This window comes from Hydractinia symbiolongicarpus, chromosome 8 (genome assembly GCF_029227915.1).
Source record: "Hydractinia symbiolongicarpus strain clone_291-10 chromosome 8, HSymV2.1, whole genome shotgun sequence".
In the NCBI taxonomy this organism is placed as follows: domain Eukaryota; kingdom Metazoa; phylum Cnidaria; class Hydrozoa; order Anthoathecata; family Hydractiniidae; genus Hydractinia; species Hydractinia symbiolongicarpus.
In genome coordinates, this window is record NC_079882.1 from 10,254,531 (window position 1) to 10,260,730 (window position 6,200).

Here is a 6,200-nt window from a genome sequence, read left to right on the forward strand (position 1 = left end):
TCAGTAATATGACAATTAAGATAGGTTGATTGAAGTTTCTGATAATTCTGATAATAATCTAAGGACAGGAAAAGATATAATGTTTTTCGCAGTTAAGTTTTTTTGCATAACGCAACCAATTCTTTTTCCTGTTTCTCTCGTATGCTTGCACTTCTATTTATCTCCAAACATACCTCGAGGTTTATCCCACAGAGGTCTGGGAACGAGAAGGTACGACAAGCCTAATGATATGTATGTTTTTCGTATAAAAAAGGCGGTAAAACTTTTTACCGACCAACTTATTTAAATCACAAGACTAAAATGCGTCAAAAATAGGAGGATTGGATGTTGTTAGTCACATCTTGAGTTGAAATTTTTATATAAAAAGGAAAGTTTGTTAACTTTTTGCATGTATCAAATTTTGCTTCATTTAACAAGAATTGTCTTTTATTTTTCAAAAAAATAACTCCAAAAAAAAATTAATATAATTTATAATGAATATTTTGCTAAATAAAAATGTTTATCCACCTTTTCTTTTTAGCGAATATTTTTGCGTTTAGAAACAACTAAACAATTATGATTGGATAATCGTTGACGTAAATGATGCCGCTAAAAATCTTGCATAATCTATCATTGTTGATGAAGGGTAGTAATTAACTGATGTACAAGCAACCATTTCTCGATATCTTGTGAGGGCTAGGAACAGGAAATTGTAGTAATAGTTAATTAAGCTGGCGGGACACTAATTGGTTTGGACGCCCCTTCGATTGGGATATGAAAACAGGTATTACCATAAAGTAAAAATTTAAACTTAAATGTCCAGTGGCTTCTAGACTTAAGAAACTTTTAAAACTACACAAGCAGCTTTCTATATAACGTTTTATATAGAGGAGTGGGCATAGTTTCCAGTGGTTAGGCTTTTGCAAACATTTTAGAAAAAATTTTGAAATATTAAATTTCCTTACAGTTTGTTTTTTTATTTTGGAAGGGAGCTGAACAGCATATCAGATCAGAAATTCTGATAAAGAAAAACCGAAGAAACATGTTGCATAGCTCTAACATGTCATTTGACTGAATAAAACATACATAAAGGCTCAACCTCGTTCCCAGGGCAATTTTTCGCTTTTTTGATATCCGAGACGGCGCGAAGAAATGATTTCATTTCTTCTCGCCGTCCGAGATTGTCAAAAAGAGAAAAATGGGCCTAGGGACGAGGTTGATAAAGGCTTCTTCTCGAAATCCCCCCTCTTATATTGCCTCCCCCACCCCCAGTTACCCGTTTATGCTTACCCTTACCGCACAACCCGTTTATATGGTAGTTCAGAGTAGCTACGTCCGCTTCGACATAAGTAATGAAATATTTGGAGGTTTTTCACTAAAATTTGTCTGCCTAAAATAGTTTTGCAAATTTAAAAATCCCCAAATTTCTATATTTACGAAGTCCGATTTTCGAAAATGGATATATCCTACCCTTATAATTACAATACCCCAAAAAAATTTAACGCCACGAAATTTTTCCTCACAGAAGATGATGGGCAAAGCGAATATCACGAGTGCTAGTTATTTTTTACATTTCCTCAATTTGGAGGAAATGAAACTTTATTCTATAAGTCCTTATCTCATCTCGCCCGTAACATACTTACGTCAAAACCAATGAAGGACAAAAGAGAGTTGTTATTTTCAAGACTAACACATGATTTGCGTAGGCAGAAAGATGTGATTGCCAACAAACCCGTCCAAGCTAAATATATGCAAAAGCATATGTTGCTAAGCGGTAACGCGTTCCTAAGCAGCTCAACCAATCAACGTCAGCATTGGTAGCTAAAATAGGTTAAAGTAATCCGTGGTCAAGTGTCTTTTTTCTTTTTTCTTAAGAGGTAATTAAATTTGGCACCATAAAAGTTTCGCACCATACGTTAACTTAATCGATCTTATTGTGTCGTACTTTTTGTTTTATTGATTTAAGAACGTAACCCCAACAGCCTGTCTTGTTTTGGTCTCGACAAGTTCATTCATTGCATATGTATAAGAAAAATTATAATCTTGATGACATATCCAGAAAGGTCGTCTTTTGCAGATTAATATTATTGTCTGTTAAATTTCAATAATGACTGACTAGCAGTGAGGTAACATGATTTTATGATGTCAGCCATTGTTACGAATGTTACGACTTGTCAAAAGCATCACTATGCTGATGTCAAGAGTAGGAATACATCCACCGGATATGGAATAACTCTCTTATCAGGAAAACTCGCTTCCAGACCTTCACCATCGTTAGATAAGGCTTGACTAACTTCTTACAATATAAACGATGTTTGTGCGTTCTTGTATCCTGTTTAATTTATGTCTCTGTGAAAATAAGAACCATATATCACTAGATCATGAGAACATATGTACAAAAAGAAACAACAGGTCCTGGGATCAAGGTTAATTTATACCCAGGTAAACGTACCTGCGTTAAATTTTAGATGAAGACCTTTATTTTAGCACAGTTTCAATAGTTACGCAGTTAAAAGCCGTGATTACTCACAAACTATTCTACTTAGCTATACGTATATAACTTAACATCCTCGTCTCCAGAGTTTGTTGCCCGATGCCAAGGCTGCTAAAGGCAAGGAACCCTAGGGACGAGGTTGGAAACTACCGTTTCGATGATTCTATTTACAAATTTTATTTCAGCCTGTATTTTGTTTATAATCTGCGTTGAAGAGCCTCTTAAATTTGTTCCTTATTTTCCAATAAACTGATTCGTCCAGCTAAGTGCGGTTACTTTGCGATTGTTATTGAGAAGTGGATTATTCTTTTTTATCAAGAAAAAATAAATCGTGCGGTAACTAAGTTGGGAATTAGGTTGGTTAAGATTCTAGAAAATATATCCAAACAATTTGGGTACTTAAAACTTTATGTTTGTTTTTCAGAGCTGTTAAGATGTTTTTGGTTAATGTTTGACTTTTAAAGTACTCACCGAGCCAACCCCAGTACCTTTAACGTGGCGACGAAAACGATCAGAAAGTGCAGCGTCGTTGAGAAGCAAATAGTCCTAGGGACGAGGTTGCTGACAGTCCAACAAAAACAAAATGCTTGGATTATATAGTGTTATAAATAGTTTTTAAACACAGCGAAAAATGTTTTACACTGTTAAATTTTTAGCTTTGTATTTCATCACATTTATTTGGATTGTCAAGTCCGTGTTTGAATTGCTTGGGACATAATTTTTAAAACATGGACATAATTTTTAAAACATACACAAAAAGAAAATAGTGTACTTTCCAGCTCTGTTTTTCTCATCAATTTTGATAATTTCATCACTAAAAGTTACTTAACAATTTAACATCTGGTTGCTTAGGGTTAAAAAAACAAAGTGTAGAGATCCTGCATGCTCATAATTGATCAAATTTTTTATGATCATGCCGCCCTCGTCCCCAGGGTTTTTTGTCTTTTTGATATGAGAGAAGACGACTTCCATATCAAAAAAGACAAAAAACCCTGGGGACGAGGGTGACGGCCATACCTGTTGTTTCCTATTTTTATGTTTTGATTCAAATTTTTTCATTGCAACCTAATATTTAAACTCGTAAAGAAGGCGATAATTCTTATAATACTCTCAGAAAATCACCAACTTTCAACTGATAGTTATTTTATAAAAAAACTCGTTAATAATGGAGTAATTAATATGCACAGTTTATTGTTTGTGTTTTAAAACGTAAACCGAAATCTTAAGATGGGATTAGACGGAATTTTTTGTTGTTTGTTCATTTATTGACGGATAGGCTTTTTAACCCGCGGCACGCTTCGTCACTAAGGTATTAAATTGTCATTAATTTAATGAATCGAACTGTGTGTAATCCATCTTCACAAAGATTAGCTCTTGGCTACCCTTTTGAACAGAAATGTCTCCAGCAAAGAGCATAAACGCCGTCTATAAGAACAATTCTTAAAAAAAAAACTGAATGACTTTTAATTTTTTTAGCTGCTTCTATTAGCATGAGCTGAAACGGTATATTTTATGTTTGTCTAATTTCATGAAAGAACTAGTGATTGTCACCTGCATTGACTGCAATAAACAAAAGACAAGAAAAGCTAGGTGCCTTAAAGTAAATAAAGTTATGAACAACTTTGCGTATTTGTATTTTCATATTTCAATATTAAGGAAATGCAATACCGACTTGAGAGTGTCGCCGGCTAGACAGAATTACAAATACTTTTCCAGTCTAGCGTAAAGACGCTTGGTTAAAATTTATATTTACATAATAATAACTCACTGTTCATATAATCAGTATATTTAACGCTAATGTGTAACATTTTGGATGTGGTGTGACCATTATAGATAAGGATAAATAATTATAATCAAACAATATTGTTTGATATAACATCCTGTTACGGTGTGAGACACAGAGAGGTAGATGAGAACAGCTATTTCTTCGAAAGTACAGATAATTAGCAAACGTATGCAAGAAGTACGCTTCATTCATTCATTGACAACTTCCTGAATTATCCTGATTAAAATATTTTAAAAATGATAAGAATTCCGAGTTTTTTGAAAAAAAAATGTTAATCTAATATTTTATACATCTTGTCTTTCCCATCATTTGTTTATATTTTTTAAAAATTCTAAGCAATGAATATTTAGCTTTCCTGGTAAATAAATCGTGTTGTCTTACCAAATAAAAAATAGTAGAGACATTTTTATGCAAGCTGTCAATGCCTTACGCAATTTTTAATAGCGCCCTTGATAACATACGAGATACACTAAATCATATTAAGTTTTCGAGATAAGAAAGTTACGTAGCTATAAAAAAAAATTGAGCTTTCAATATTCCCTCTTCTATTTATATATATCCACTTTATTACCTGCGTTTGATTCGCTGCCAAGAAAAACAATAATTGTATTAATTTTGAGAATTCATTATGTCAATGTTTTTTGTTAGCAAAAGTAATTATAACAAATAATGAACAATAGTTATTGTTTATAATAAGGTATAAATAAGCCGGCCAGAACATGCTTAAGTCATTATACGTTCGAAGTTAAAAGGAGAAGTAAGACTCGCAACGATTTCCAAGTTTGATTAATCAACACTGAGGCTAAATGGTAGGTATTAATAATGGCTTTTCCAGCTTTTTTAACGATTACTAAATGTAAAGTGAATTGCTGTGCATTTAATGAGCTGATCTAATGTTCTTTTTATTTTTTTCAGTTTTGTGACAACATGAAGTGTTTGTTGGTAATCGCAGTCGTGATAAATATATGCTATGTACACACAGCTCCGATCGCTCGTGATAAAAACGAGTCGAAGATGATTTGTATCTTCAAATGTCGAACAAAATTTCAACAGTGCGTAAATTCGGATATATTATTGTTCAAAACATGCAAAGACGGACAGTATAGATGTCGGACAAAGTGCGATAAAAAGACAGGGAAAACGATGATAGCAAAGTTAAGAAAAAGAATGAAGAAAGTGGAAGCTAATTTAAAAAAATTGTAGTTGAACTACATTGGACGCCATTATGGGATAAACGATGCTTGATCATTACGTCGTCAAAAACATATTCTCAGAAGAATTTATAGTTCCGAATGTCCCTCCCGTAAATGTGATATCACTTCAATCGGACCCTATGACTAAATAATTTAAATAAGTTATATAAATATGTTGATCATAATAAATTATTTTTTGTTAGTGTTTTTATTCTAATTAGATATAAATAGTTCATATAGATGTAAATATATATTTATTTATTTATCTTAAATATATATTCTAGACGAAAATGTTTTTTTATCAACACGTTTCCATTGACTTAACTTACTTCGTCTAAGAAGAGACCCGGAGACGAGGTTAGACAGAAGTATATCCACTATATATGTGTAATTAACATAGCGCCAAAAAATTTATAGAAACCAATCATAAAGAATCTTTTTTGTAGGAAAACTGGAGGCACTTTATATTTTTCCTTCTTCTACATGTAAAACAGGAACTTCAGGACCATAATATGTCATTTTCCATAATTACAATACTTCAATAATCTATCACATGAATCCTTTTCCACAAAAGATAAAATCAAACCACACGAAAGGTGCCGTCGATCTTTCTAACCTTAAAATATATAGAAACTTATCATACAAGGAAATTTTGGTTACGGCAGCTAGTCAAAATTAATCAAAAGTTTATTAAATTTTATCAGTAGAGTGGTAAAAGAAAAAATATATCAACACGTAACATAATATG

At 32.6% G+C, this 6,200-nt stretch overlaps 1 long non-coding RNA gene across 1 annotated transcript; it reads left to right on the plus strand.

Annotated features, from left to right (window-relative positions):
• The first annotated feature begins 3,482 nt into the window (after positions 1-3,482).
• On the plus strand, positions 3,483-5,743 carry LOC130655946 (uncharacterized). Its single transcript, XR_008984795.1, has 2 exons — positions 3,483-5,068; positions 5,175-5,743. It is a non-coding gene; the product is annotated as an uncharacterized LOC130655946 (long non-coding RNA).
• The last annotated feature ends 457 nt before the right edge of the window (positions 5,744-6,200 follow it).